This window comes from Panthera uncia, chromosome D4 (assembly GCF_023721935.1).
Source record: "Panthera uncia isolate 11264 chromosome D4, Puncia_PCG_1.0, whole genome shotgun sequence".
Classification (NCBI taxonomy): Eukaryota; Metazoa; Chordata; class Mammalia; order Carnivora; family Felidae; genus Panthera; species Panthera uncia.
The window spans coordinates 85,375,112-85,383,843 of NC_064807.1; the positions used below are offsets into that span (position 1 = coordinate 85,375,112).

Here is an 8,732-nt window from a genome sequence, read left to right on the forward strand (position 1 = left end):
GCATTCGTGCGTGTGTGCGCACACGTGCGTGTGCGCGCGGGCGCGGGTGCCTTTGCGCACGCGCGCGTGTCTGTGCTGGTGTGTGTGTGTGTGTGTGTGTGCGCCCGTGTGCACGTGTGCGTGCCCGTGCGCGGTGTGCAGGCGCGAGGAGGGGGGCCGCCGAGGCTCGGGAGGGGATTTTAAGCGGCTTTCGCGCTGCCGGCGTGAGCGCTCCTGATAAACAGCCCGAGAGCCCCGAGCAGGAGCGCTGGCGGCGGCGGGAGGCTGCGTATCAGAGCTCCTGGCAGGCTCGCAAAAAGCTGTCCCCGGCCCTGCGAGCCGCTCTATCAGCCCACGGAGGGAGGGCGGGGGAGGAGGGAGGGAGGGAGGCAGGGAAAAAGTATTTGCTTCAGCCCTTAATCACGGAATTTGAAATCCCAGCGAGTCGGTGCCATTTATTTTCAGAGGCTGTCAAGGCTGGTTTCAGCATTTAAAAGAAAGGAGGATAAAAAATATTTGCATTTCTCTCTCCCTCTCGCCTGCCGGCTCGCTGGGCTCTCTCTCCTTCTCTCCCCCTCGCTCCTCCGCGGCCCCGCAGCCGAGCCGGGGCTGTGTGTCGGGGAAGGAATGGCCGAGAATTTTCAGGGCGCTCTGCGCGGTGGTGGGGTGGGTGGGGCCCCAGTCGGAGGAGAGGGTGTCGGCTTGAAGCTGGGGGGGGGGGGGTGTCTCTGGGGTGGTGGGGGTGGAAGTGGAGAGCCGGGGTGAGCCAGAGCTGCTGGATTGGGGGTGCTGGGGGCCGTCTGCAGGGCTCTCCTCAGCACCCCAGGCAAGAGCCTTGCCCCCCCAAATTTGCCCCAGCCCCGGGAGACCCCACCAGCTCCTCTTGGCTTCTGGGGTGGAGATCGAGGACGTCGGGGCTGTGAGAGAAGCTAGGGCAACCCCCTCCCTGCACAGATAGGGAAACCGAGGCTTGGAAACCCAGAGTGGCACGGCCAAGGTCACCCTGGCAAAACCAGGACAAGGAGGGAAGCTAACTGTGCCTCACGTATGCGTTCCATGCCAAGCGCCCTGCAGACGCCGAAGGCAGCACCGGACACGGGCCGGTGCCGGCGACGAGGGCTTTGCAATGAGATGGACCCAAACGCCGCTCATGGGAGGGCTCGAGCGCAGGTCGTGACACTGGCCAGCATGGTGACCTTGGCCACCGTCCCCGGTCCGACCTTCAGCTGGAGCCCATGGTGCCTCCTTCCGGGACCAAACCAGCATGTGCGCTGCACCACACTGGGCATGTGGGAGCAGCTCCATCACCGGGGGTTGCCTTCAAGAACCACAAGAACCACCCACCTGCCAAGCCTGATGTCTCTATAGCTCTGTGGGGAGCTATGACTTAGGGTTCAGCGGCCAGACCATCCTTTCCCCGAAGACGCAGGCTGGGGCACGGACCCCTGGGTGGCTGCTCCCACGGCCCCTCCCTGAGACTGTGTCTTTGCTGGTTAAATGAGAAAAGTCATCCAGCTACTATTGGGGTTCAATGAGTTCGCGTATGGGGAGCGCGTGCTGGGGCCCCGCGCCCCTGCCACGGAGGTTCTTACTTTTATCATTGTGGTTCCGGGTCCACCTGTCCCGGACTCCAGGCCACTCAAGGCCAAGACCCCGCGGTTCGTCTCTGAATGCCCCTTGGTCCCAACCTAGGGGAGCAATGTTAAAAGCCCAGGGTAGGGCCCTGCTGGGAAAGGTGGAAAGGAAGGTCTCAGGTGGGGAGGAAGGCAGCCCAGCCCTGAAGAGGAAGCTGTCCACTCTTGCCCCGAGTGAGGAAGCAGAGACTCAGGATAACACCCTCCCTCCCCACCCCTGCCACCTTTGCTTATTTGCTAAATGACAAAAACAAAACCTCTCCATCGTTACAATGCAGAAGGTATAAGGAAAATAGTGTAACCTTACCTCTTTCCCAACACCTGGCCATTCTACCCCCCAGATAATCAGCAGTCAAGTGTTTCATACAAAGTCTTCCAGATTTTTCTGTCCCTGCAAGCACATAGAAATGTTTTGTAGAAGTCGGGCAATGCTACGTATCCTGTTCGGCCATTTATTTTCTTTTGCACACCATGGTCTCCTTCCCAAGCTCTTTCTCGCGTTGGGACCTGCACACCGCCATCCCGTCCCCAGTGGCTGGGCATCGAGGTGGTGTCCAGGCTTTTGCCCTCTCGGGGCCGCAGAGAGCAGCTGGCCTTTTACAGCAGGCGCTGTTCCTGGGATCAAGAAGGGCTGCTGACCTGGGGCACCTGGGTGGCTCAGTCGGTGAAGCATCCAGCTTCATGCCCAGGCCCAGGTCATGATCTCGCGGTTCGCGAGCTCGAGCCCCACCTTGGGCTCTGCACTGACAGCGTGGAGCCTGCTCGGGATTCTCTGTCTCTCTTTCTCTCTGCCCTTCCCCCTTCACTGGCTGCCTCTGCCCTTCACTGGCTCTGAAAAAATAAAATAAAAATAAAGAAGAAGAAGAAGGGCCACTGAACTGAACGCTGAATGACAGGGAAAAGCTGGCGGCCAAGGGCGCTCCATTTTCTACAGGGAGAGGCTGAGTAGGGCCCTGCTAGGACCAGGGCAGGGGGGAAGTGGCCTCAGAGGAAGCAGGGCCCCAGCCATCATCCGTACAGCGGAAGAAAGCCCTCGCCCAGCTACCCGGAGGCCTGGGCATGTCAAGGCCTGGAGACAGGACTCAGCCCAGGCTGCCCCAGTCCTGTCCCCCTTTTGCACCTTCCGTGGTCCCTGGGCTCTGCCTCTTTTTCCTCTCCAAACTGCCTCCAGGTACGAGAGGGGGACCCCAGACCTCATGTCGACAGATGGAGCCTCAGTCAGCAGGGAGGTGGTGCTAGGAAGCCCGGAGCTCTGTCCTGAGCGAGGTGGGGCTTTGGTTCTCAGTTTTGTGGTTTGTGCACCACCCCCCGGGAACATTCACAGTGCGGCTTGGGGAGACGGCCGACGGTGACCGTGACAGCTCCATCAGTTTCAAGCTCTGAGACCTCGGAGCCTCAGTGTCCCCACCATTAAAATGGGGACAATAACAACAACAAAATAAATAAAATAAAATAAAATAAAATAAATAATAAAACAAACAAACAAATAAATAAAAATGGGGACAACAACAGCACCGGTTTCACAGGATGGTCCTGAGGACTCAGGGAGGGGTCTGCGCAAAGCCTTCGGCAGGTTCCCTGACACGCAAGGTCTCGTGAAGTTTTGCCATCGCTTTATTTATTTATTTATTTATTTATTTATAATTTACATCCAAGTTCTTAGCATATAGCGCAATAATGATTTCAGGAGTAGAATCCAATGATTCATGCCCTACGTATAACACCCAGTGCTCATTCCAACAAGTGCCCTCCTTAATGCCCCTTGCCCATCTGGCCCATCCCCCCCACCCACAATCCCTCCAGCCACCCTCGGTTTGTTCTCCATATTTAAGAGTCTCTTCTGTTTTGTCCCCCTCCCTGTCTCTATATTATTTTTGCTTCCCTTCCCTTATGTTCATCTGTTTTGTCTCTTAAAGTCCTCGTATGAGTAAAGTCCTATGATTTTTGTCTTTCTCTGACCAATTTCGCTTCGCACAATACCCTCCAGTTCCAGCCACGTAGTTGCAAATGGCAAGATTTCATTCTTTTTCTTGGCCGAGTAATACTCCATTGTATATATAGACCACCTCTTCTTATCCGTTCATCCATCGATGGACATTCGGGCTCTTTCCATCCTTTGGCTATTGTCGAGAGTGCTGCTATAAACATGGGGGTGCATGTGTCCCTTCGAAAGAGCACACCTGTCTCCCTTGGATAAATGCCTGGTAGTGCCATTGCTGGGTCGTAGGGTAGTTCCCTTTTTAGTTTTTTGAGGAACCTCCATACTGTTTTCCAGAGTGGCTGCCCCAGTTTGCATTCCCACCAGCGGTGCCGAAGAGACCCTCTTTCTCCGCATCCTCGCCAACATCTGTTGTTGCCTGAGTTGTTAGTGTTCGCCATTCTGACAGGGGTCAGGTGGCATCTCATTGTGGTTTTGATTGGTATTTCCCTGAGGATGAGCGATGTGGAGCATTTTTTCATGTGTCTGTTAGCCATCTGGATGTCTTCTTCGGAGAAGTGTCTGTTCGTGTCTTTTGCCCATTTCTTCACTGGATTACTTGTTTCATTTTATTACTTTTAAATCACTATTCCTAATAATGGCATTTTCAAAAATCTAAGGTCGTTAAAGACCTTCTCCAATCTGGGTTTCAAAACCAGGGAAAAGCCCATGGTGTGTGTGCGCCGTGTGGGATGTGTGTGTGTGAATGCAGTCTGTGGTGTGTGTTGTATTTATGTGTGTGATGGGCACGGAACGTGTGAATGTGCTGTGTGGTGTGTGTGTGTCCTGTGTATGTTGGGGGTGCCCTTGTCACACCATCCTCTGTGCCCCCCGCCCCTGCCAGGTGCTCTCTCCCACTATCTCGGCCCCTGGCCCATGTCCTTGCCCCCAAGAAACACTGTGACACCTCCATCTTCCCCGTCCCGGAAGGACAGGCCTGTCAATCTGGGTGACCTGGGAAAGCCCAAGGACAGCCCAAGGACAGCCCCAGAAGAGACTCCGTTCTCTAAGCAGCTCCCCAGGCGACCCCACCCCACAGCCCCCTTGAACGCAGGGCCCCTGTGGGCCTCGCGTTCGGGCCTCATCTACTTCCTCCAGCGGGGTTTGGGTCCTGGGTCCCTCACCACTGGCTGTGGGAAGTTGCTGTAACCTCTCTGAGCCCCCATCTCCCCGTCTGCAAAACAAGGACAATAATTATAAGGTCATAAGATCGTTTTAGCTCCTCCTTCCCTCCCCTATACAAGCAAAGGAACAAGCAAGCAGACCAGAAAATTCTCAAGCCGCCGGGCACCCGGAGCGGGCAGGAACTTCTGCTAGAGGGTGATCCGCAGAGGACACAGCACACGGGCTTCCAGAATGGAGCTTGTCCAGCTCTCCTTCCTGCCCAGAGGAGCAGTTCATTCATGGCGACCCCCGCCCCGCCTCAGCCCTCTGGGACTCTGGCAGGATTCCTAGATGTGCAGGGTAGGGTGGGCGGAGCAGAGTAGGACGGGAAGGGAGGGTGGGGGCTCCCCAGGGAACAGGCTCTCCCAACACCCTGGCAGGGGCTAAGTAAGACCTCATAGGTGTGTCGACCCTCAGGGTTTTGCAAAGTATGTCCACAGATTGTTTATGTAGTGAGAAAATGAGCAAGTCTCTTCCCTCTCGAGTTTTCTTATCTGGAAAATGGGGCTATGATAATGCACCCATGATGTGCTAAGGATGTGAAGCTGTTGGCACAAAGCCCCACACGTAGTCAGTCTTTTATATATATATATATTTTTTTTTTTTTTTTGAGAGGGGGGTGGAGAGAAAGCAAGCAGGGGAGGTACCGAGGGACAGGGAGAGAGAGAATCTCAAGCGGGCTCAGCGCAGAGCCCAACGCAGAGCCAGGTGCGGGGCTCGATCCCGCGACCCTGGGATCCTGACGTGAGCTGAAATCAAGAGTCAGACCCTCAACCGACTGAACACCCCCCAGGCGCCCACCACACACGGGTCAATCTTAACCAGGGTTAACTCTGGTGCCGTTGTTCCCAGTAAGTCCCTGCCCTAAGAATGCTATAGCTCCCCACCACATGGTCAGCGGCCCACAGTGCCCCCCACTTTGGGCAGAGCATACCTCCATGCCCATCCACATCAGGCTCGGCCGTGGGACTTGCTCTGATCAATAAAACGTGAGCAGAAGCAACCACAAGCCAGTGCCCCACAGAAGCTTGAGCGGCTCGTCTGGGGTTCCGCCAGCTCCCTAGCTCTTTTCTCTCCGGTAGATGTATTCCGTAGAAGGGCCGCGCCTTCCGCCTGGATCCCGGGATGGCGATGACGTGTGGACAACGTGAAACCTGAATGAAAATAAACCTTGGCTATGGAGATCGACTGATATTTCAGGGATGGTTGTTACACAGCATAACCTAGCAATATCTGACCGATACAGAAACTGGCACCTAGAAAAAAGGGCGCCAACAAACGCATAGCCCTGACTTTAGGAGCAGGGAACCCGTGACAAGAAGACAGTTTTTGAAGGTATTGATGGTGGGGCAGGGGAAGGGGGGAGAAAGGTTACAGAGAGGGAGGGAGGCAAACCATAAGAGACTCTTGGATAATGAGAACGGACTGAAGGTTGATGCGGGGGGAGAGGGGAAAGCGGGTGATGGGCATCGAGGAGGGCACTTGTTGGGACGAGCACTGGGTGTTGTAATGAAACCAATCTGACAATAAATTATATTTAAAAAAAAAAAAAAAGAAGAAGGTACCGATGGTGACCACGTCATACGGCAGGAAACATTTGGGAAGATTCTCGCCTATAACTCACAAAGCTGATACTCGACTGCACTTGGAGCTTTAGCTGAAGAGCTTGGGAAACAGCAACGCCCGGCATGCCTTGGTTCCTCCTCGCGGCACGTCACAGACTGACTCGCGTCCCCTCAATTCCTGTGTTAAAGCTCTAACCGCAGTGTGACCGTCAGAAGGTGACTGTATTTGGAGAGAGGCTCTTAAAATTTTTCTTTAAATTTATTTATTTTGAAAGAGAGAGAGAGAGCCCAAGCGGGGAAGGGGCAGACAGAGAGGGAGAGAGAGAGAGAATCCCCAGCAGGCTCTGCACTGTCGGCGCGGAGCCCGATGCGGGGCTCGAACCCAGAAACCACGAGATCGTGACCTGAGCCGAGATCGAGAGTCAGGTGCTCAACCGACGGAGCCACCCAGGGGCCCCAGGAGAGAGGGTCTTTCAAGAGGCAATAAGGGAAAATGGAGTCATCAGGATGAGCCCTGATCCACCAGGACCGGTGTCCTCACAAGAAGGGGGAGTTGGCATCCGAACGCGTACAGACGAAAGTCATTGTGAGGACACGGGGAGCAGGTGGCCGTCTAGCAGCCGGAGAGAGGCCTGGAACAGACCCTTCCTTCGCGGCCTTCAGAGGGAGCCAAGCTGCTGCCGCCTTCAGCTCAGACTCCTGGCCCGCAGGACTGTGAACGACACGTTTCTGTTGGACTTTGTTTGTTGCAGCCGTCCCCACCAAACTCGTGCCCTGCCGGTTTCCAAGACGCTGCGGAGAAGAGACGCGCTCCGAAGGGAATTCGCCTGTTTGCAAAGCAATGAAGCGACCGACTTCGGCTCAGGTGTGATCTCGCGGTCCGTGAGTTCGAGCCCCGCGTCGGGCTCTGTGCTGACGGCTCGGAGCCTGGAACCTGCTTCAGAGTCTGTGCCTCCCTCTCTCTCTCTGCCCCTCCCCGACTCACACCCTGTGTATCTTTCTCTCTCCCTAAAAAATAAGTAAGCGTTGGGGCGCCTGGGTGGCTCAGTCGGTTAAGCGTCCGGCTTCGGCTCAGGTCATGATCTCACGGTTCATGGGTTCGAGCCCCGCGTCAGGCTCTGTGCTGACAGCTCAGAGCCTGGAGCCTGTTTCAGATTCTGTGTCTCCTTCTCTCTGTGACCCTCCCCCGTTCATGCTCTGTCTCTCTCTGTCTCAAAAATAAATAAACATTAAAAAATAAGTAAGCGTTAAAAAAATGATGAAAATAAAATAAAATAAAATAAAATAAAATAAAATAAAATAAGGAACTGAGTGGAAAAAAAGCGAGCCAAGTTCCGAGGAGGGGGGCATCGTCAGAAGTGCTACCAGCCTGGACGAAAAGAGGCCGTGAGCTTTCACGACTTAAAACCAGATCTGGGCCCCAGCGGGAAAGAAAGCAGGTGGAAAAGTCAGCTTAGCCCCCAGTGAGGGCCCTTGGGTCTGCAATCAACGTGGCCAAGGACGTGATGGAAGTCTACCCAGAGGGCCACTGGAGGGCCACCGAGAACAGGGGACAGACGGAGGGCCGAGGGAGTGCAGTGGGGCCCACGAGAAAGCATTTCCTTCACCCGGGGGAGGTGGCCCTCCCAGCGTCCACCCTGCAGGCCCCAGGATTGCTGTGCGTGGTGCCTCCCATTCCTAGCCCTTCCAGAAGGGAGTGTCCGTGGGTGTGCCGTTCCTGTCCCCCCACTGAGTGCCGGGTGTGTGGGTGTGTGTGCGAGGGCCGCCGTAACAAAATACAAGACTGAGTGGCTCATCAGAAATTCACTTTCTCGCAGTCCTGGAGTCTGAAAGTCCAAGATCAAGGCGTTGGCAGGTTGGTGTCTTCTCAGACCTCTCTCTCTCTCTCTCTCTCTGTCTCTCCTTGGGGGGTAGGCAGCTACCTTCTTGCTGTGTCTCACATGGTCCCTTCCCTGTGTGCACGCACGGGCGTCTAGTGTCTTTCCGTGTGCTTTCCTTCTCACAAGGACGCCGGTCCTCTTGGATCGGGACTCACCGCCATGGCCTCGTTTTAAGTTCATTACCTCGCGTAGGACCTTAGCCCCGGTTACATCCTAGCTGGGGGCTAGGACTTCCGTGCGAATTTCGGGGAGACACGATTCGGTTGATAACCACATGTGAGACCAGCAAGCTTTCCCCCTACTTACAGATCTCTTGGTCGAGAGAGGCATGGTCCCAGCTCACTCACTAGGGTTGCGTTCAGCTCTGTGCAAGAGGGAGGAGTATTTGCGGCCAAGACGGTGGATGGGTCAAGGCTGTCTTCCCCAGGAGAGGGTCACCCACCCCTGCCCCGTTGCCATGCGCCGTGCAGGCCTCACGAGGGGTGCACTCCCTTCCCCCCCCCCCCCCCCCCCCCCCCCCCCCCCCCCCCCC

General features: G+C 55.6%; 1 long non-coding RNA gene across 1 annotated transcript in view; it reads left to right on the plus strand.

Moving 5' to 3' along the window:
- Nucleotides 1–7,639: 7,639 nt before the first annotated feature.
- The window catches only part of LOC125922547 (uncharacterized), a 12,151-nt gene continuing 11,058 nt past the window's right edge, over nucleotides 7,640–8,732 (plus strand). The window contains exon 1 of the long non-coding RNA XR_007457693.1: nucleotides 7,640–8,175. This is a non-coding gene — a long non-coding RNA (uncharacterized LOC125922547). The remainder of the gene's footprint in view (nucleotides 8,176–8,732) is intronic.